This window comes from Rhodnius prolixus, unplaced genomic scaffold (assembly GCF_049639745.1).
Source record: "Rhodnius prolixus isolate KJV_2025 unplaced genomic scaffold, Rpr scaffold_9, whole genome shotgun sequence".
In the NCBI taxonomy this organism is placed as follows: domain Eukaryota; kingdom Metazoa; phylum Arthropoda; class Insecta; order Hemiptera; family Reduviidae; genus Rhodnius; species Rhodnius prolixus.
In genome coordinates, this window is record NW_027411604.1 from 11,050,494 (window position 1) to 11,075,292 (window position 24,799).

General features: G+C 34.3%; 1 protein-coding gene and 1 long non-coding RNA gene across 4 annotated transcripts in view; one reads left to right on the plus strand and one right to left on the minus strand.

Annotated features, from left to right (window-relative positions):
* Positions 1 to 24,799, minus strand: part of LOC141454167 (uncharacterized) — a 197,785-nt gene that overhangs the window by 144,321 nt on the left and 28,665 nt on the right. The gene's annotated exons all lie outside the window — the stretch shown is intronic.
* LOC141454181 (uncharacterized) overlaps positions 18,176 to 24,799 on the plus strand; it is a 28,518-nt gene continuing 21,894 nt past the window's right edge. For 2 of the 3 annotated variants that reach the window (XR_012458518.1, XR_012458527.1), the window contains exon 1: positions 18,387 to 24,662. This is a non-coding gene — a long non-coding RNA (uncharacterized lncRNA). Of the gene's footprint in view, positions 18,344 to 18,386; positions 24,663 to 24,799 lie in introns of those variants that run through there. The other variant, XR_012458519.1, reaches the window with a different exon arrangement.

Here is a 24,799-nt window from a genome sequence, read left to right on the forward strand (position 1 = left end):
CATTCTCTATTTATGCCACCCTTAGGCAGTTAAATATAATGTTAGCTAATGTTAGTGTATCACCAGCAGGTTGATACAACCATTTTTTATTGCGAATTTAGATATTATCAGAGTGTCTCAATCAGGATGATACCATTCTCTATTTATGCCAGCCATACGCGCTTAGATAAAATGTTAGTTAATGTTAGTGTATCACCAGCAGGTTGATACAACCATTTTTTATTGCGAGTTTAGATATTATCACGGTGTCTCCATCAGGATGATAAAACGCTCTATTTATGCCAGCTTTACGAATTTGGATATAGTGTTAGTTAATGATACTGTATCATCAGCAGGTTGATACAACGCTTTCCTATTACGAGTTTAGATACTATTAGGGTGTCTTCATCAGGATGATACCATTCTCTATTTATCCCAGCCATACGCGCTTCGATATAATGTTAGTTAATGTTACTGTATCACCAGCAGTTTGAAACAACGCATTCCTATTACGAGCTTAGATACTATTAGGTTGTCTCCATCAGGATGATACCATTCTCTATTTATCCCAGCCATACGCGCTTATATAAAATGTTAGTTAATGTTAGTGTATCACCAGCAGGTTGATACAACCATTTTTTATTGTGAGTTTAGATATTATCACGGTGTCTATATCAGGATGATACCATTCTCTATTTATGCCGGCCTTACGCGATTAGATATAATGTTAGTGTATCACCAGCAGGTTGATACAACCATTTTTTATTGTTAGTTTAGATATTATCACGGTGTCTCCATCAGGATGATACCATTCTCTATTTAGGCAGGCCTTACGCGGTTTGATATAATGTTATTGTATCACCAGCAGGTTGATACAACCATTTTTTATTGCGAGTTTAGATATTATCAGAGTGTCTCCATCAGGATGATACCATTCTCTATTTATCCTAGCCATACGCGCTTAGATATAATGTTAGTTAATGTTACTGTATCACCAGCAGGTTGAAACAACGCTTTCCTATTACGAGTTTAGATACTATTAGGGTGTCCCCATCAGGATGATACCATTCTCTATTTATCCCAGCCATACGCGCTTAGATAAAATGTTAGTGTATCACCAGCAGGTTGATACAACCATTTTATATTGCGAGTTTAGATATTATCACGGTGTCTCCATCAGGATGATACCATTCTCTATTTATCCCAGCCATACGCGATTAGATATAATGTTAGTTAATATTAGTGTATCACCAACAGGTTGATACAACCATTTTTTATTGCGAGTTTAGATATTATCACGGTGTCTACATCAGGATGATACCATTCTCTATTTATGCCGGTCTAACGCGCTTAGATAAAATGTTAGTGTATCACCAACAGGTTGACACAACCATTTTTTATTGCGAGTTTAGATATTATTACGGTGTCTCCATCAGGATGATAACATTCTCTATTTATGCCACCCTTAGGCGCTTAAATATAATGTTAGCTAATGTTAGTGTAATACCAGCAGGTTGATACAACCATTTTTTATTGCGAATTTAGATATTATCAGAGTGTCTCAATCAGGATGATACCATTCTCTATTTATGCAAGCCTTAGGCGCTTAGATATAACGTTAGTTAATCTTAGTGCATCACTAGCAGGTTAATACATCCATTTTTTTTTGCGACCTTAGATATTAACAGGGTGTCTCCATCAGGATGATACCATTCTCTATTTTTGCCAGCCTTACGCGTTTAGATATAATGTTAGTTAATGTTACTGTATCACCAGCAGGTTGAAACAACGCTTTCCTATTACGAGTTTAGATACTACTAGGGTGTCTCCATCAGGATGATACCATTCTCTATTTATGCCAGCCATACGCGTTTAGATATAATGTTAGTTAATGTTACTGTATCACCAGCAGGTTGATACAACGATTTTTTATTGCGAGTTTAGATATGATCACGGTGTCTACATCAGGATGATACCATTCTCTATTTATGCCAGCCGTACGCGTTAAATATAATGTTAGCTAATGTTAGAGTATCACCAGCAGGTTGATGCAACCTTTTCTTATTGCAAGTTTACGAGTAGATACTACTAGGGTGTCACCAACAGGATGATACCACACTCTATTTATGCCAGCGTTACGCGTTTAGATATAATGTTAGTTAATGTTACTGTATCACCAGCAGGTTGATACAACTATTTTTTATTGCGAGTTTAGATATGATCACGGTGTCTACATCAGGATGATACCATTCTCTATTTATCCCGGTCTTACGCGGTTAGATATAATGTTAGTGTATCAGCAGCAGGTTAATACAACCATTTTCTATTGCGAGTTTAGATACTACTAGGGTGTCTTCATCAGGATGATACCATTCTCTATTTATGCCAGCCGTACGCGTTTAGATATAATGTTAGTTAATGTTACTGTATCACCTGCTGATTGATACAACGCTTTCTTATTGCAAATTTAGATACTACTAGGGTGTCACCATCTGGATAATACCACATTTCTTAATTGAATTTTGGGGGAAGATTTTATGTTATTTCATTAAAATTCTTTCAGTATTTTTTGATCGGCAATATTCGGAAGTTGGCTATAAACGGATGTTATATCTTATTAGTAACCTGCATACATTTACTGGTTAATTTTGGAGTAGAACAGTGCCGTGATGAGGACGATTGGCTTATGGATTGCCTCTGAATGAGTTCTGTTAATATTGCTGCTGGACTTTGTTGAATCGATTATCTTTATAGTTATGAATCATCGTGTTTTTTTACAATATCAATGAATTTTCTATGATATTATAGTGGAACATTATTGTACTTAAGAAAATACTGGTGCTAAAATGTGGAATTTCAGTGCACAATTATGGACCATACTTACACATTTAGAGATCATGGGTGCACTTTATTGTAACATTAGTGCATCTTAGTAAAATACTAGTGCACATTAATGGAACTTTAGTGCTCTTTAATGACTATTAGAGTATTTAAATGGAACATTTGTGCCAATTAAGGAAATTTCTGTGCTCATTAGTAGAACATACTTACACTTTTAGAGATCATTAGTGCACTTTATTGTAACATTAGTGCCCCTTAGTAAAATACTAGTGTACATTAATGGAACATTAGTGCTCTTTAATGATTATTAGAGTATTTAAATGGAATATTAGTGCATATTAATGAAATTTCTGTGCACACTAATGGAAAATACCTGCTATTTAGTTAATCATTAGTGCACCTTATTGTAACATTAGTGCATCTCAGTAAAATACTAGTGCACATTAATGGAACATTAGTGCTCTTTAATGATTATTAGAGTATTTAAATGGAACATTAGTGCCCACTAGTTGAACTTTAATGCTCATCAGTAAAGCATTATTTCCATAGTATTTCACTAAGAGAGGAAGCTTTAAATTAAATTTCTTCCAGCAACAAATTATACATTGCTTTTTCCGAAGCAATCTATGAGTAAGGGCCCTCAATCGTTTCCGTCATTGCCCTGTTAAATTCCAAAACTAGGAACCAGTTTTATATCCGACTCCAAAGTTAGAATAATAATTTTTTTTACATTATAAATTTATATTCCGAAAAAGTTGAATGATAGATAAGTGGGTTGCCAGATTTACACTGTGGTCAATTCCACTAAATGACCGTTTAGCAAACGAAATTTTCTGTTGCTGGTTAATACGCATATAGATATTAAGACATAGGTATCACCGTCAGATTGGTACACAGTTTTTTGTTATCGTACTTGAAGTGTTCAGTTTTCAAAAATAGGGCATCACCGTTTAGTTGATACAACAGTTATCAGTAGCTGGCTAATTCGCATTTAGTTATTAAGATTAGGGTATCAACATTAGTTTTCTCTGGCTGGCTACGCATTTAGTTACTCAGATTAAGGTAAAACCTTCAGGTTGTTAAACACTTTTTGCATTATTGAACATGACGCGTTTAGTTATTATGATTAGTGTATCACCATCAGGTTGTTTTATAGATTTCTGTTACTGGCTAATACGCATTTAGTTATTAAGATTAAGCAATCAACGTCAGGTTGATATATACTATTCCCTTATTGAACTGTACGCTTTTAGATATTAAGATTAAAGTATCACTGTCAGGTTGATACACAGTTTTTTCTTATTGAACTTCACGTGTTTAGTTTTAAAAATTAGGGCATCACCGTTTGGTTGATACAACAGTTATCTGTTGCTGGCTAATACGCATTTAGTTATTAAAATTAAGGTATCATAGTTTGCTTGAAACGACATTTTTCTGTTGCTGGCTAATACGCGTTTAATTATTAAGATTAAAGTATCACCAACAGGTAGATACACACTTTTTTGTTCTTATATATGTCGCGTATTGGAATTAAGATTAGGATGTCACCGTAAGTATGAAACAACAGTTTTCTATTGCTGGCTAATACGAATTTGGTTATTAAGATTAAGGTATCAACGTCAGTTTTCTGTGGCTGGCTACTCACTTAGTTATTAAGATTAGGGTATCACCGTCAGGTTGTTATACACTTTACGCATTATGTATGCCATGTTAGTGAACATGACGCGTTTAGTGGTTATGATTAGTTTATCACCATCAGGTTGATACAACCGTTATCTGTTGCTGGCTAATACGCATTTAGTTATTAAGATTATGGTATCATAGTTTGGTTGAAACGACAGTTTTCGGTTGCTGGCTAATACGCGTTTAGTTCTTAAGATTAAAGTATCACCGACCGTTAGATACACACTTTCTTGTTATTATATATGACGCGTTTAGGAATTAAGATTAGGGTATCACCATTTCGTTTATACAACAGTTTCCAGTTGCTGACTAATACCCATTTAGTTATTAAGATTAAGGTATCAACGTTAGTTTTCTTTGGCTGGCTACGCATTCAGTTATTAAGATTAGGGTATAACCTTCAGGTTGTTAAATACTTTTTGCATTATTGAACATGACGCGTTTAGGTATTATGATTAGTGTATCACCATCAGGTTGATCCAATAATTTTCTGTTGCTAGCTAATACGCATTTAGTTATTAAGATTAAGCAATCTACGTCAGGTTGATACACACTATTTCCTTATTGAACTAGACGCGTTTAGTTATTAAGATTAGGATGTCTCCGTAAATATGATACAACATTTTTCTGTTCCTGACTAATACGCATTTAGTTATTAAGATTAAGCTATCAATGTCAGGTTGATACATACTATTCCCTTATTGAACTTTACACTTTTATTTAATAAAATTTGGGTATCATTTTCAGGTTGATACACAGTTTTTTTTTATTCAACTTCACGTGTTTAGTTTTAAAAATTAGGGCATCACCGTTTGGTTGCATTTTGTTATTAAGATTAAGGTATCATAGTTTGGTTGAAACGACAGTTTTCTGTTGCTGGCTAATACGCGTTTAGTTGATAAGACTACCGTATCACCGTCAGGTTGATACACACTTTTCTGTTATTGAACTTGACGCGTTTAGTTATTAAGATTAGGATGTCACCGTAAGTATGAAACAACAGTTTCCTATTGCTGGCTAATACGATTTTGGTTATTAAGATTAAGGTATCAACGTCAGTTTTTTGTGGCTGGCTACTCACTTAGTTATTAAGATTAGGGTATCACCGTCAGGTTGTTATACACTTTACGCATTATGTATGCCATGTTAGTGAACATGACGCGTTTAGTTGTTGTGATTAGTTTATCACCATCAGGTTGATACAACCGTTATCTGTTGATGGCTAATACGCATTTAGTTATTAAGATTATGGTATCATAGTTTGGTTGAAACGGCAGTTTTCGGTTGCTGGCTAATACGCGTTTAGTTATTAAGATTAAAGTATCACCGACAGACACTTTTTTGTTATTATATATGACTCGTTTAGGAATTAAGATTAGGCTATCACCGTTTCGTTTATACAACAGTTTTCTATTGCTGGCTAATACGAATTTGGTTATTAAGATTAAGGTATCAACGATAGTTTTCTCTGGCTGGCTACGCATTTAGTTATTAAGATTAGGGTATAACCGTCAGGTTGTTAAACACTTTTTGCATTATTGAACATGACGCGATTAGTTATTATGATTAGTGTATCACCATTAAGTTGATACAATAGCTTTGTGTTGCTGGCTAATACGCTTTCAGTTAATAACATTAAGGTATCACCATAAGGTTGATACACACTTTTCCGTTAATAAATATGACTCGTTTAGTTACTAACATTACGGTATCACTGTCAGGTTTACACAACATTTTCTGTTTCAGGTTAATACGCTTATTGTTATTAACGTTGGATTTCCACGGTCAGGTTCCATCTGGTTGATGAATCTCTTTTCTTTTACTGGTTGTTACAGATTTAGGAAGCAAGATTATGTGATGACTATCAGGTTTATACTACCTTTTTCTGTTTCTGTTTGATACCCATTTATTTTTAATTATTAGTGTATCTCCATCAGATTCGTTTAATATTTTTTTGTTGCTGGCTATGAATTATTTAGTCGGTAATTTCACTATAGTTATCTTATTTTTGTTAGTAGGGCGAGTAATTATTTTAGGTGGTGGTTATAATGTTTTTAATATTTTTTGTGTTGCTTTGTTAGCTATGTAACATAGAATTTATAGGGTATATTAAATCCGAATCATAGTAGTTTCTGCATTAATGGTATTTTCTTCAAACTTTCTCCCCAATATTATGGTGGTTACATTCCGATTCTGGAGGACAATCTAATACTGGCTTCATTAATAAAACAGATTTCTTTAAAAGTTCTTTAAATAAGAACTTCAATTTCTTTTAATAAATACGTTGAAAGTTGATAGATGCAATAAACGGATATTATATCTTATTAGCTACCTAATGTACTTGGGTGGTCCATAAACTATCTGGCTAGTTTTGGAGTGAAACAGGGCTGTGATGAGGACGATTGGCTGATGAATTACCCACGAATGAGTTTTGTTAATATTGCTGCTGGACTCTGTTGAAACTATTAGCTTTATGTTTATGATTCAAAAAAGCATTCTGAACAAATTTCTAAAATTACCCCGCATGGAGCGGCTGATGCATGCAGTCGCTTTGGGGAGTAGCGACCCCACGGGTACCACAGCTCAGTACACCATGCACCCAACAAAAAACATTTTTACTGCCAGTGTTGCGCGTTCAGACTTAATGTAAGTGTATCAGTACCAAACATTTTCTTTGCGAGTTAGGATATTATTAAGCTGTCACCATCCGCATAATACCACTCTCATTTTAGACCAGCGTTAAACGTTTATATATAATATTAGTGTATCACCAGCAGGATGATACAGCCATTTTTTATTGCGAGTTTAGATATTATCTGAGTGTCTCTATCAGGATGATACCATTCTCTATTAATTCCAGTCTTACGCGCATAGGTTTAATCTTAGTGTATCACCAGCAGGTTGATACAACCCTTTCCTATTACGAGTTTAGATACTACTAAGGTGTCTACATGAGGACGATACTATTCTCTATTTTGCCAGCCATACGCGCTTAGATATAATGTAGTGTATCACCAGCAGGTTGATACAACCCTTTCTTATTACGAGTTTAGTTATTACTAGGGTGTCACCATCAGGATGATACCACGCTCTATTTATGCCAGCATTACGCATTTCGATATAGTGTTAGTTAATGATACTGTATCATCAGCAGGTTGATACAACGCTTTTTTATTGCGAATTTAGATATTATCAGGTAATCTCCATTAGGATAATACCATACTCTATTTATGCCAGCCTTACGCGCTAAAATAAAATGTTAGTGTATCACCAGCAGGTTGATACAACCTTTTCTTATTGCAAAATTAGATACTACTAGAGTGTTACCAAACATTTTCTTTGCGAGTTAGGATATTATTAAGCTGTCACCATCCGCATAATACCACTCTCATTTTAGACCAGCGTTAAACGTTTATATATAATATTAGTGTATCACCAGCAGGATGATACAGCCATTTTTTATTGCGAGTTTAGATATTATCTGAGTGTCTCTATCAGGATGATACCATTCTCTATTTATTCCAGTCTTACGCGCTTAGGTTTAATCTTAGTGTATCACCAGCAGGTTGATACAACCCTTTCTTATTACGAGTTTAGATACTACTAAGGTGTCTTCATCAGGACGATACTATTCTCTATTTATGCCAGCCATACGCGCTTAGATATAATGTAGTGTATCACCAGCAGGTTGATACAACCCTTTCTTATTACGAGTTTAGTTATTACTAGGGTGTCACCATCAGGATGATACCACGCTCTCTTTATGCCAGCATTACGCATTTCGATATAGTGTTAATTAATGATACTGTATCATCAGCAGGTTGAAACAAGGCTTTCCTATTAAGAGTTTAGATACTATTAGGGTGTCTCCATCAGGATGATACCATTCTCTATTTATCCCAGCCATACGCGCTTAGATAAAATGTTAGTGTATCACCAGCAGCTTGATACAACCATTTTTTATTGCGAGTTTAGATATTATCACGGTGTCTCCATCAGGATGATACCATTCTCTATTTATCCTAGCCATACGCGCTTAGATGTAATGTTAGTTAATGTTACTGTATCACCAGCAGGTTGAAACAATGCTTTCCTATTACGAGTTTAGATACTATTAGGGTGTCTCCATCAGGATGATACCATTCTCTATTTATCCCAGCCATACGCGCTTAGATAAAATGTTAGAGTATCACCAGCAGGTTTATACAACCATTTTTTATTGCGATTTTAGATATTATCACGGTGTCTCCATCAGGATGATACCATTCTCTATTTATGCAGGCCTTACGCGGTTAGATATAATGTTAGTGTATCACCAGCAGGTTGATACAACCATTTTTTATTGCGAGTTTAGATATTATCAGAGTGTCTCCATCAGGATGATACCATTCTCTATTTATCCCAGCCATACGTGCTTAGATATAATGTTAGTTAATATTAGTGTATCACCAAATTTTTGATAAAACCATTTTTTATTGCGAGTTTAGATATTATCACGGTGTCTACATCAGGATGATACCATTCTCTATTTATGCCGGTCTAACGCGCTTAGATAAAATGTTAGTGTATCACCAACAGGTTGACACAACCATTTTTTATTGCAAGTTTAGATATTATCAGGGTGTCTCCATCAGGATGATACCATTCTCTATTTATGCCACCCTTAGGCAGTTAAATATAATGTTAGCTAATGTTAGTGTATCACCAGCAGGTTGATACAACCATTTTTTATTGCGAATTTGGATATTATCAGAGTGTCTCAATCAGAATGATACCATTCTCTATTTATGCCAGCCATACGCGCTTAGATAAAATGTTAGTTAATGTTAGTGTATCACCAGCAGGTTGATACAACCATTTTTTATTGCGAGTTTAGATATTATCACGGTGTCTCCATCAGGATGATAAAACGCTCTATTTATGCCAGCTTTACGAATTTGGATATAGTGTTAGTTAATGATACTGTATCATCAGCAGGTTGATACAACGCTTTCCTATTACGAGTTTAGATACTACTAGGGTGTCTCCATCAGGATGATACCATTCTCTATTTATGCCAGCCGTACGCGTTTAGATATAATATTAGCTTATGTTAGAGTATCACCAGCAGGTTGATACAACCTTTTCTTATTGCAAGTTTACGAGTAGGTACTAATAGGGTGTCACCAACAGGATGATACCACACTCTATTTATGCCAGCGTTACGCGTTTAGATATAATGTTAGTTAATGTTACTGTATCACCAGCAGGTTGATACAACCTTTTCTTATTGCAAGTTTAGATACTACTAGGGTGTCACCAACAGGATGATAACACGCTCTATTTATGCCGGCCTAACGCGCTTACATAAAATGTTAGTTAATGTTACTGTATCACTAGCAGGTTGATACAACGCTTTCCTTTTACGAGTTTAGATACTACTAGGGTGTCTCCATCAGGATGATACCATTCTCTATTTATGCCAGCCGTACGCGTTTAGATATAATGTTAGTTAATGTTACTGTATCACCAGCAGGTTGAAACAATGCTTTCCTATTACGAGTTTAGATACTATTAGGGTGTCTCCATCAGGATGATACCATTCTCTATTTATCCCAGCCATACGCGCTTAGATAAAATGTTAGTTAACGTTAGTGTATCACCAGCAGGTTGATACAACCATTTTTTATTGTTAGTTTAGATAATATCACGGTGTCTCCATCAGGATGATACCATTCTCTATTTAGGCAGGCCTTACGCGGTTTGATATAATGTTTTTGTATCACCAGCAGGTTGATACAACCATTTTTTATTGCGAGTTTAGATATTATCAGAGTGTCTCCATCAGGATGATACCATTCTCTATTTATCCCAGCCATACGCGATTAGATATAATGTTAGTTAATATTAGTGTATCACCAACAGGTTGATACAACCATTTTTTATTGCGAATTTAGATATTATCAGAGTGTCTCAATCAGGATGATACCATTCTCTATTTATGCAAGCCTTAGGCGCTTAGATATAATGTTAGTTAATCTTAGTGCATCACTAGCAGGTTAATACATCCATTTTTTTTTGCGAGCTTAGATATTAATAGGGTGTCTCCATCAGGATGATACCATTCTCTATTTTTGCCACCCTTACGCGCTTAGATATAACGTTAGCTAATGTTAGTGTATCACCAGCAGGTTGATACAACCTTTTCTTATTGCAAGTTTAGATACTACTAGGGTGTCGCCAACAGGATGATAACACGCTCTATTTATGCCAGCGTTACGCGTTTAGATATAATGTTAGTTAATGTTACTGTATCACCAGCAGGTTGAAACAACGCTTTCCTATTACGAGTTTAGATACTATTAGGGTGTCTCCATCAGGATGATACCATTCTCTATTTATGCCGGCCTAACGCGCTTATATAAAATGTTAGTTAATGTTACTGTATCACTAGCAGGTTGATACAACGCTTTCCTATTACGAGTTTAGATACTACTAGGGTGCCTCCATCAGGATGATACCATTCTCTATTTATGCCAGCCGTACGCGTTTAGATATAATATTAGCTTATATTAGAGTATCACCAGCAGGTTGATACAACCTTTTCTTATTGCAAGTTTACGAGTACGTACTAATAGGGTGTCACCAACAGGATGATACCACACTCTATTTATGCCAGCGTTACGCGTTTAGATATAATGTTAGTTAATGTTACTGTATCACCAGTACAACCTTTTCTTATTGCAAGTTTAGATACTACTAGGGTGTCACCAACAGGATGATAACACGCTCTATTTATGCCAGCGTTACACGTTTAGATATAATGTTAGTTAATGTTACTGTATCACCAGCAGGTTGAAACAACGCTTTCCTATTACGAGTTTAGATACTATTAGGGTGTCTCCATCAGGATGATACCATTCTCTATTTATGCCGGCCTAACGCGCTTACATAAAATGTTAGTTAATGTTACTGTATCACTAGCAGGTTGATACAACGCTTTCCTTTTACGAGTTTAGATACTACTAGGGTGTCTCCATCAGGATGATACCATTCTCTATTTATGCCAGCCGTACGCGTTTAGATATAATGTTAGCTAATGTTAGAGTATCACCAGCAGGTTGATGCAACCTTTTCTTATTGCAAGTTTACGAGTAGATACTACTAGGGTGTCACCAACAGGATGATACCACACTCTATTTATGCCAGCGTTACGCGTTTAGATATAATGTTAGTTAATGTTACTGTATCACCAGCAGGTTGATACAACCATTTTTTATTGCGAGTTTAGATATGATCACGGTGTCTACATCAGGATGATACCATTCTCTATTTATCCCGGTCTTACGCGGTTAGATATAATGTTAGTGTATCAGCAGCAGGTTAATACAACCATTTTCTATTGCGAGTTTAGATACTACTAGGGTGTCTTCATCAGGATGATACCATTCTCTATTTATGCCAGCCGTACGCGTTTAGATATAATGTTAGTTAATGTTACTGTATCACCTGCTGTTTGATACAACGCTTTCTTATTGCAAATTTAGATACTACTAGGGTGTCACCAACAGGATGATAACACGCTCTATTTATGACAGCCGTACGCGTTTAGATAAAATGTTAGTTAATGTTAATGGATCAACAACAGTTTGATACAACCCTTTCGTATTGCGAGTTTAGATATTATTAGGGCGTCCCCATCTGAATAATACCACATTTCTTAATTGAATTTTGGGGGAAGATTTTATGTTATTTCATTAAAATTCTTTCGGTATTTTTTGATCGGCAATATTCGGAAATTGGCTATAAACGGATGTTATATCTTATTAGTAACCTGCATACATTGTCTGGTTAATTTTGGAGTAGAACAGTGCCGTGATGAGGACGATTGGCTTATGGATTGCCTCTGAATGAGTTCTGTTAATATTGCTGCTGGACTTTGTTGAATCGATTATCTTTATAGTTATGAATCATCGTGTTTTTTTACAATATCAATGAATTTTCTATGATATTATAGTGGAACATTATTGTACTTAAGAAAATACTGGTGCTAAAATGTGGAATTTCAGTGCACAATTATGGACCATACTTACACATTTAGAGATCATGGGTGCACTTTATTGTAACATTAGTGCATCTTAGTAAAATACTAGTGCACATTAATGGAACTTTAGTGCTCTTTAATGACTATTAGAGTATTTAAATGGAACATTTGTGCCAATTAAGGAAATTTCTGTGCTCATTAGTAGAACATACTTACACTTTTAGAGATCATTAGTGCACTTTATTGTAACATTAGTGCCCCTTAGTAAAATACTAGTGTACATTAATGGAACATTAGTGCTCTTTAATGATTATTAGAGTATTTAAATGGAATATTAGTGCATATTAATGAAATTTCTGTGCACACTAATGGAAAATACCTGCTATTTAGTTAATCATTAGTGCACCTTATTGTAACATTAGTGCATCTCAGTAAAATACTAGTGCACATTAATGGAACATTAGTGCTCTTTAATGATTATTAGAGTATTTAAATGGAACATTAGTGCCCACTAGTTGAACTTTAATGCTCATCAGTAAAGCATTATTTCCATAGTATTTCACTAAGAGAGGAAGCTTTAAATTAAATTTCTTCCAGCAACAAATTATACATTGCTTTTTCCGAAGCAATCTATGAGTAAGGGCCCTCAATCGTTTCCGTCATTGCCCTGTTAAATTCCAAAACTAGGAACCAGTTTTATATCCGACTCCAAAGTTAGAATAATAATTTTTTTTACATTATAAATTTATATTCCGAAAAAGTTGAATGATAGATAAGTGGGTTGCCAGATTTACACTGTGGTCAATTCCACTAAATGACCGTTTAGCAAACGAAATTTTCTGTTGCTGGTTAATACGCATATAGATATTAAGACATAGGTATCACCGTCAGATTGGTACACAGTTTTTTGTTATCGTACTTGAAGTGTTCAGTTTTCAAAAATAGGGCATCACCGTTTAGTTGATACAACAGTTATCAGTAGCTGGCTAATTCGCATTTAGTTATTAAGATTAGGGTATCAACATTAGTTTTCTCTGGCTGGCTACGCATTTAGTTACTCAGATTAAGGTAAAACCTTCAGGTTGTTAAACACTTTTTGCATTATTGAACATGACGCGTTTAGTTATTATGATTAGTGTATCACCATCAGGTTGTTTTATAGATTTCTGTTACTGGCTAATACGCATTTAGTTATTAAGATTAAGCAATCAACGTCAGGTTGATATATACTATTCCCTTATTGAACTGTACGCTTTTAGATATTAAGATTAAAGTATCACTGTCAGGTTGATACACAGTTTTTTCTTATTGAACTTCACGAGTTTAGTTTTAAAAATTAGGGCATCACCGTTTGGTTGATACAACAGTTATCTGTTGCTGGCTAATACGCATTTAGTTATTAAAATTAAGGTATCATAGTTTGCTTGAAACGACATTTTTCTGTTGCTGGCTAATACGCGTTTAATTATTAAGATTAAAGTATCACCAACAGGTAGATACACACTTTTTTGTTCTTATATATGTCGCGTATTGGAATTAAGATTAGGATGTCACCGTAAGTATGAAACAACAGTTTTCTATTGCTGGCTAATACGAATTTGGTTATTAAGATTAAGGTATCAACGTCAGTTTTCTGTGGCTGGCTACTCACTTAGTTATTAAGATTAGGGTATCACCGTCAGGTTGTTATACACTTTACGCATTATGTATGCCATGTTAGTGAACATGACGCGTTTAGTGGTTATGATTAGTTTATCACCATCAGGTTGATACAACCGTTATCTGTTGCTGGCTAATACGCATTTAGTTATTAAGATTATGGTATCATAGTTTGGTTGAAACGACAGTTTTCGGTTGCTGGCTAATACGCGTTTAGTTATTAAGATTAAAGTATCACCGACAGTTAGATACACACTTTTTTGTTATTATATATGACGCGTTTAGGAATTAAGATTAGGGTATCACCATTTCGTTTATACAACAGTTTCCAGTTGCTGACTAATACCCATTTAGTTATTAAGATTAAGATATCAACGTTAGTTTTCTTTGGCTGGCTACGCATTCAGTTATTAAGATTAGGGTATAACCTTCAGGTTGTTAAATACTTTTTGCATTATTGAACATGACGCGTTTAGGTATTATGATTAGTGTATCACCATCAGGTTGATACAATAGTTTTCTGTTGCTAGCTAATACGCATTTAGTTATTAAGATTAAGCAATCTACGACAGGTTGATACACACTATTTCCTTATTCAACTAGACGCGTTTAGTTATTAAGATTAGGATGTCTCCGTAAATATGATACAACATTTTTCTGTTGCTGACTAATACGCATTTAGTTATTAAGATTAAGCAATCAAAATCAGGTTGATACATACTATTCCCTTATTGAACTTTACGCTCTTAGTTAATAAGATTAAGGTATCATTTTCTGGTTGATACACAGTTTTTTCTTATTGAACTTCACGTGTTTAGTTTTAAAATTTAGGTCATTTAAGTTTGCTTGAAACGACATTTTTCTGTTGCTGGCTAATACGCGTTTAATTATTAAGATTAAAGTATCACCAACAGGTAGATACACACTTTTATGTTCTTATATATGTCGCGTATTGGAATTAAGATTAGGATGTCACCGTAAGTATGAAACAACAGTTTTCTATTGCTGGCTAATACGAATTTGGTTATTAAGATTAAGGTATCAACTTCAGTTTTCTGTGGCTGGCTACTCACTTAGTTATTAAGATTAGGGTATCACCGTCAGGTTGTTATACACTTTACGCATTATGTATGCCATGTTAGTGAACATGACGCGTTTAGTTGTTATGATTAGTTTATCACCATCAGGTTGATACAACCGTTATCTGTTGCTGGCTAATACGCATTTAGTTATTAAGATTATGGTATCATAGTTTGGTTGAAACGACAGTTTTCGGTTGCTGGCTAATACGCGTTTAGTTATTAAGATTAAAGTATCACCGACAATTAGATACACACTTTTTTATTATTATATATGACGCGTTTAGGAATTAAGATAAGGGTATCACCATTTCGTTTATACAACAGTTTTCTGTTGCTGACTAATACCCATTTAGTTATTAAGATTAAGGTATCAACGTTAGTTTTCTTTGGCTGGCTACGCATTCAGTTATTAAGATTAGGGTATAACCTTCAGGTTGTTAAATACTTTTTGCATTATTGAACATGACGCGTTTAGGTATTATGATTAGTGTATCACCATCAGGTTGATACAATAGTTTTCTGTTGCTAGCTAATACGCATTTAGTTATTAAGATTAAGCAATCTACGACAGGTTGATACACACTATTTCCTTATTGAACTAGACGCGTTTAGTTATTAAGATTAGGATGTCTCCGTAAATATGATACAATATTTTTCTGTTGCTGACTAATACGCATTTAGTTATTAAGATTAAGCAATCAAAATCAGGTTGATACATACTATTCCCTTATTGAACTTTACGCTCTTAGTTAATAAGATTAAGGTATCATTTTCAGGTTGATACACAGTTTTTTCTTATTGAACTTCACGTGTTTAGTTTTAAAAATTAGGGCATCACCGTTTGGTTGATACAACAGTTATCTGTTGCTGGCTAATAAGCATTTAGTCATTAAAATTAAGGTATCATAGTTTGCTTGAAACGACATTTTTCTGTTGCTGGCTAATACGCGTTTAATTATTAAGATTAAAGTATCACCAACAGGTAGATACACACTTTTATGTTCTTATATATGTCGCGTATTGGAATTAAGATTAGGATGTCACCGTAAGTATGAAACAACAGTTTTCTATTGCTGGCTAATGCGAATTTGGTTATTAAGATTAAGGTATCAACTTCAGTTTTCTGTGGCTGGCTACTCACTTAGTTATTAAGATTAGGGTATCACCGTCAGGTTGTTATACACTTTACGCATTATGTATGCCATGTTAGTGAACATGACGCGTTTAGTTGTTATGATTAGTTTATCACCATCAGGTTGATACAACCGTTATCTGTTGCTGGCTAATACGCATTTAGTTATTAAGATTATGGTATCATAGTTTGGTTGAAACGACAGTTTTCGGTTGCTGGCTAATACGCGTTTAGTTATTAAGATTAAAGTATCACCGACAAATAGATACACACTTTTTTGTTATTATATATGACGCGTTTAGGAATTAAGATAAGGGTATCACCATTTCGTTTATACAACAGTTTTCTGTTGCTGACTAATACCCATTTAGTTATTAAGATTAAGGTATCAACGTTAGTTTTCTTTGGCTGGCTACGCATTCAGTTATTAAGATTAGGGTATAACCTTCAGGTTGTTAAATACTTTTTGCATTATTGAACATGACGCGTTTAGGTATTATGATTAGTGTATCACCATCAGGTTGATACAATAATTTTCTGTTGCTAGCTAATACGCATTTAGTTATTAAGATTAAGCAATCTACGTCAGGTTGATACACACTATTTCCTTATTGAACTAGACGCGTTTAGTTATTAAGATTAGGATGTCTCCGTAAATATGATACAACATTTTTCTGTTCCTGACTAATACGCTTTTAGTTATTAAGATTAAGCTATCAATGTCAGGTTGATACATACTATTCCCTTATTGAACTTTACACTTTTATTTAATAAAATTAAGGTATCATTTTCAGGTTGATACACAGTTTTTTTTTATTCAACTTCACGTGTTTAGTTTTAAAAATTAGGGCATCACCGTTTGGTTGCATTTTGTTATTAAGATTAAGGTATCATAGTTTGGTTGAAACGACAGTTTTCTGTTGCTGGCTAATACGCGTTTAGTTGATAAGACTACCGTATCACCGTCAGGTTGATACACACTTTTCTGTTATTGAACTTGACGCGTTTAGTTATTAAGATTAGGATGTCACCGTAAGTATGAAACAACAGTTTCCTATTGCTGGCTAATACGATTTTGGTTATTAAGATTAAGGTATCAACGTCAGTTTTTTGTGGCTGGCTACTCACTTAGTTATTAAGATTAGGGTATCACCGTCAGGTTGTTATACACTTTACGCATTATGTATGCCATGTTAGTGAACATGACGCGTTTAGTTGTTGTGATTAGTTTATCACCATCAGGTTGATACAACCGTTATCTGTTGATGGCTAATACGCATTTAGTTATTAAGATTATGGTATCATAGTTTGGTTGAAACGGCAGTTTTCGGTTGCTGGCTAATACGCGTTTAGTTATTAAGATTAAAGTATCACCGACAGACACTTTTTTGTTATTATATATGACTCGTTTAGGAATTAAGATTAGGGTATCACCGTTTCGTTTATACAACAGTTTTCTATTGCTGGCTAATACGAATTTGGTTATTAAGATTAAGGTATCAACGATAGTTTTCTCTGGCTGGCTACGCATTTAGTTATTAAGATTAGGGTATAACCGTCAGGTTGTTAAACACTTTTTGCATTATTGAACATGACGCGTTTAGTTATTATGATTAGTGTATCACCATTAAGTTGATACAATAGCTTTGTGTTGCTGGCTAATACGCTTTTAGTTAATAACATTAAGGTATCACCATAAGGTTGATACACACTTTTCCGTTAATAAATATGACTCGTTTAGTTACTAACATTACGGTATCACTGTCAGGTTTACACAACATTTTCTGTTTCAGGTTAATACGCTTATTGTTATTAAGGTTGGACTTCCACGGTCAGGTTCCAAAAAGAATTAAGACGTGTTTAGTATTTCATCTGGTTGATGAATCTCTTTTCTTTTACTGGTTGTTACAGATTTAGGAAGCAAGATTATGTGATGACTATCAGGTTTATACTACCTTTTTCTGTTTCTGTTTGATACCCATTTATTTTTAATTATTAATGTATCTCCATCAGATTCGTTTAATATTTTTTTGTAGCTGGCTATGAATTATTTAGTCGGTAATTTCACTATAGTTATCTTATTTTTGTTAGTAGGGCGAGTAATTATTTTAGGTGGTGGTTATAATGTTTTTACTATTTTTTGTGTTGCTTTGTTAGCTATGTAACATAGAATTTACAGGGTATATTAAATCCGGATCATAGTAATTTCTGCATTAATGGTATTTTCTTCAAACTTTCTCCCTAATATTATGGTGGTTACATTCCGATTGTGGAGGACAATCTAATACCGGCTTCATTAATAAAACAGATTTCTTTAAAAGTTCTTTAAATAAGAACTTCAATTTCTTTTAATAAATACGTTGAAAGTTGATAGATGCAATAAACGGATATTATATCTTATTAGCTACCTAATGTACTTGGGTGGTCCATAAACTGTCTGGCTAGTTTTGGAGTGAAACAGGGCTGTGATGAGGACGATTGGCTGATGAATTACCCACGAATGAGTTTTGTTAATATTGCTGCTGGACTCTGTTGAAACTAGTAGCTTTATGTTTATGATTCAAAAAAAGCATCTATATGTATAGAATTTTTTTTTATTAATTTTGGAACATCGTGATTTTTTGTAGAGTAATTAAATTCTCTTTTATCTTCCAGTGGAACATTATTGCATATTAGTGTAACACTAGTGCACCTTAGATAATACTAGTGCTAATATGTAGAATATTAGTGCACATTAATGAAACATAGGTGCTCTTTTCGAGATCTTTAGAGCACATTACTGGAGCATTAGTGCATCTTAGTAAAATTCTAGTGCACATTAGTGGAACTATAGTGCACATTAATGATTTTAGAGTTGTAAAGTTGAACATAAGTGCATATTACGAAATTTCATTGCACATTAATGGAAGATTCCTGCTTTTTAAGAGATCATTAGTGCAAATTTTTGGAAGATTAGTGCATGTTAGTAGTGTACTGGTGTACATTAGAGCACATTAATGATTATTAGAGTAGTTGAGTGTAACATTAATGTATTATTAGTGAAATTTCAGTGCACATTAGTAGTACATACCTGCTCTTTAAGAGATCATTAGTGCAGATTATAGTAACATTAATGCATATTAGTAGAATACTAGTGCACATTAGTGGAAGTGTAGTGCACATTGATGAAGATTAGACGATTAGAAGACACACTAATTGTAACATAAGTGCAAACTAGTTGAACTTTAGTGCATATGAGTGGAGCATTAATACTCTAATATTTCACTATGAGATGTAACTACTAGATTTGTCTTAAATTCATCCAGCACCAGATTTAACAGGTCACTTTCCGAGGCAATTCATGAGTAAGAGCCCTCAATCGTTCGCGTAGTAGCTCTGTTTAACTCCCTAGCTAACCAGCTAGTTTTGGTATCACATTGTTTGTTCGGTAAGTTATCTATTTTACTTTATTTATAGTATATCTATCTTGGTATATTCGTGTTTCACCGTTAGGTAGTTAAAACACTTTTCCGTTAATATATAGGATGCGCGTCTTATTTAATCTTAGGTTAACTCCATCAGGTTGATACTACATTTTTTAGTTAATACAGGATTCATATTTTCTTGACAATTTCCTATCTATCGCTTGGTTTGTTGTCTATTGCTTAAACGAGCCCAAGTATACTTCTAAAACTATTTTTTCCCCAGGGCGCTTCTTCACAAATAGCGTATCCAGTATTCTGCCATTCCTGCTATTTGTCCATTGCCCTACCCAAACTCCGTATAATCGTATTCTTTAACGGGTCCAAAGCTGGTTTTCTCTCTCCCCCTCAGTACATCGCAGGTAATGCAACTCCATTGTTAATGAGATTTGCTACTACGCCTGCTTAATAGAGGATAAAAACCAGTTGGAATACGATATTAAAGGCAGGATGGCATTTGGGGGGGCAAAAATCTGAGCTCTACCTCCACGAGGTGCCCCCTGGACAACTGCTATCTGGAGCAGGCTAACAGAGCCAGTACCACTTCCTTTAAGTATTCTGAGTGGACATTTCTTGAGAATGATGACTCAGGTTAGCAGTAGTCCAATAGATCTCTAATCAGCTGCGTATGTCTGACTGCGCACACCATTTCTTAGACTCTATTACACTGTAAGAAAACTTCAGCCGCATTGAAGCGGCTAAGTGTACTCCCAGTAGTTAGGTATTTCAGTTACCATTTCATTTCATCATCTTAACGGCGTCCTCAAACCTATATCATTACTGGGTTTGTGGCAATGTCTTTGTTACGTAGGTTTGTGAAAAACTATTTACGATTTTTCGTTTATTAAAGTAGTTGAAGTTTTCCACTTCTGCAGCGATTCAAGTTGGTTCCATCTACTGCGATCTGTCAGATCTTCTCAGCAAAATTCGTATTTACCTTAAAGTAACTAGGTTAGGATTATGATATATTCAGAACTGAAAGACGTCTATAGCTTAGTGTAACATATTATCATTACCTATTGGTTGCGTTTAGATAAGCGTAAAGAGTACAATATAAGTATGATGCAAAAACTTAATTCGTTGATTAATTCAAAAGACTTCTTGGACGCATTTAGGTACATGAAGAAAAGAAGCAGATTTTCATTTGGTAATATCTTTGTGCATCAGTGGACAACGTATTTCCCTTCATTGTACAATGCTTCTACTTTGATTAGTAATGTTCAGTTTGCAGAACCGTATATTATAAATGATTTTTAGATGAACAATTTACGTTAAATGAATTACAATGTGTCTTAGTTAAGGTAAAATAAACAAAGGCCCGGGACCAGATCGTATTACGTCAGAGTTTTTCAAATATGCTACAAATGATTTTATAAATGAATTGCCTAGTACTTTTAATAAAATTTTTGAGTCAGGAAATATCCTTTGTCATTTAAGTAAGGTATTATATTTCCATTATTTAAAAAGGGGAGTATTCATGACGTGTCATGTTATGGAGGCATAACGTTTAATAATGTCGTAGGCAAACTCTATTCTGGATTGTTATTGGATAGAATGACCACCTGGGCTGAACAGCAGGGGTGTTAAAACAATTTCAAACAGGCTTTAGAAAGAGTTACTCTAAGCTGGATAACATATTTAATTTAACAAATATAGTTAATATAAAATTAAAAATGAAAAGACAGAAAGCCTATGCCTTTTTCGTAGATCTCACTTTAGCGTTCGATAGTATTAACAAAACAGAAATTCATTATTTTTTAAACTGTATCAATTGGGTATTTCCTCCAAGATTGTGCGTTCTATAAAAGGTTTGTTAACTGACACTAGATGTACTGTATGGTCTCAATACGGTTTAACTGAAGAGTTTGAAACTACAACCAGTCAATCTTCGGCAATTTTTTCTTTTTATCTCATTGATATTGAGGAATATATTGATACTGGTGGTATTCGCATTGGGGAAGAACGTATTAAAATAATGGCATTTGCGGATGATATTGTACTTCTGGCTAGTGAACCAAATTCTCTGCAAAGAATGATTCAGTGTTTGGAGCGATACTTGGAATTGTGGAATTTGCATCTTAATATAAGGAAGTCAAAAATAATGGTTTTCTGTAGAGGATGTAAAAGAGGAAGAAATGAGAAATGGTATTTTAAAAATAAATTAAATGAAATTGTTAATGCTTATAAATATCTTGGGGTATCATTGACGTCACGGTTGTCCTCGTTGAATTGTCCTCAACTCGATTTGTTTTTTAATATTTCCTTAAATGCTTAAGCGATTTACGACGTGCCTCATAACATTCCTTATCGAACCATTTCTGCTTATACACTATTGCTTGCCTGGGATTTGGCTTATAATTAGCTGCCAGTTTTATAGAATCAAATTTATTCTCCGATCCATATCACTCGTGACGTAATCTACCGACCTTAGAAAAACCTGTAACTTATCATTATACCAACTGTGGACAAAGTACACTACCTTGGACTGCACCTAGACAAACGGTTGACTTGGAATCCCCATTCTAGACTGAAAAGAGAAGAAACCAACCAACGCTACAAACTTCTCGCCAGACTACTTGACAAACGTTCGAAACTTAACCTACATAACAAAAGACTCTTATATCTACTGTTACTGCGACCTATTTGGTCATATGGCATTGAAGTATGGGGATCGACTAAGCGTTCCAACTCACTACGCCTCCAGACATTACAGCCAAAAATACTTCTAAAACTTCTTAACGCTCCGTTCTATGTATCTAACCTCATTAAAAGTGAGTAGACTTAAGCCAGCTTCACTCAAAAAATGATGCAACTTTCTTTATGCAAGTGCCTCGATTTTATTATTTATTTGTTGCTCCAAATAATGTAAATAATAAATGGGTGACTTAAATTTGGATTCTGTCATGAGATTGACATTAACATAGTCTTATAACAAATTAATATCTCAGATAACTGAATTTGATGCTAACTTCCAGACATGCAATTTTACTCTTTTATTCCTCTAAATCTTTCTACGCCTTACACATCTTTGCACGTTAATAAAAAAAATATTTGCTTGCTTAAATGTGAGACTTAATTCTTCTAGGGTTCACTAATACGGTATATTTTAACAGTATTGTACCATGCTACTAATATCCGGGCAACTAAATTATTTAAGAAATATCTGTGGAGAATAAAACGGTGCGCGTTCTGGTGATATTAGTATTGGCGGGTCTTCTAGGCAAAGATAAAATCGGATATACGGGTATTTAGATAATCCGTGAACATTAAAACTATTCGGTATTAAATATCCACCGTCCGAGTTACTATTTTATGATAAAGAGCTTAAAAGATTATTCGGCATGGAGGGTGTTTGGGAAGTAATAATACGGTGTGGCAAACGGAACTAAATCGGTTATCGGTGTATTTCGATAGTATGTGATCTCTAGAACAATTATATTGGACATATGACCGAACAATTAATTAGCTGTCATTAATTGTGCCAAGCAGATCTGGGCGCAGAGCAAGTAAAGAGTTCTAATTTAGTGAAATGGCTTGTCTTGCTTTGGATTCGTTCCTATATTTTACAGTTTATGTTAACAATAAGAAATAGCTTGGAAATTTTTTGGCAGTATTTCTTGCACTGTGCAAGAATAATTCCTTATTCATGATTGGTCAGATGGGCTTTTTTATGCCGTAAGTTACAATGCAATACTAAAATGGTATATGTTCTTGAATTCTTTAAGAGAAATGAATTTTAATTGTACATAATTTCCAGAGGTGGTTTTATTTATTATATTCAACGTTTTTGATTTAATGTTTGGGGATATTTTATCATTCTGTTGAGAGTTTAATGTTAATGGACTTGTTTTCGCTGCAGTAGATTAACAATCCATCGGGGTTAATCTCTCGTTAGATGAAATCTTATTTTTTAGATTCAAAACGTCTGAAGTAAAGTAAAAGTATTTTTATTTTTATTTTTTTTTATGGTTTATGTAAATTTTAAACGAATTAGTAATCAAATATTTGGTAGCTCATGCCTCAAACAGTTGGTCAACAACAATGCATAAAGAAATATCTGTTTTCTTTTTATATTTACATTGACCTTGCGTGTAAATAGAACATCTTCTGACCATAAACGTTTTACCCTTCGCACAATGTAAGCATTACTGTTTCAATATTTCATAAAAACGTTTCCAAAAAGTTGGCAATTTCTGTAAATGTGTTCTTCAAAATAATATGAAAAGTGGAGATGGTTGAGTTAGAAATTAGTTTTATCTTGTGTAAGTGGGCGTTCACAGAAGAAGCCACTAGATTGTTGATGGACACCACATTTCTGATCATCAAGAAGGTTCCACGTGCAAAAAATGTAAAAAATAAAATTCTTTCATTCTCCCATAGGCACTCGTCCTATAGCACGGAAATGAACTCGGGCTAATAATCTACTAAATCTGAGGAGGTCGTCAGGTGACCACAGCGCTAAAAAAGTTTAATAAATACGTGAGTTGTGACAAGAGAAATTTGTGAATGCTCCCACCAGAATTCGATTTATTTCTAGTTATTGTATGGTAATCAGGAGCATCTTTATTATTTAGATATAAGTGTTGTTTTGTTTCAGTAATCTGTTTGCAGTTATTCTAGTCTTCAATAAGAGCAATGCTTCAAGAGCTGAAAAAAAAAATTAGTTTGGGAATTCTTCTTTCCTTACTTTAATGAGAGGTGGTTTCGACTGAATGTTGGACACGATTTAAAAAATAAATGTATTGAAGATAGGTTGAGATACTTTGTTCTAGAAATGATTGCGAAGTCTTCCTGTGGTAATGGTAAGATAAAAATAATATTAAAGAGAGAAGTTTTTAGTAAGTAGTAATTGATATTGTCATCCGATAAAAGTTTGACTGCAGTACATTTAAGTACGAAGTCATCTTTGAGCCAATCTATTATCCACTTCAATGTATTT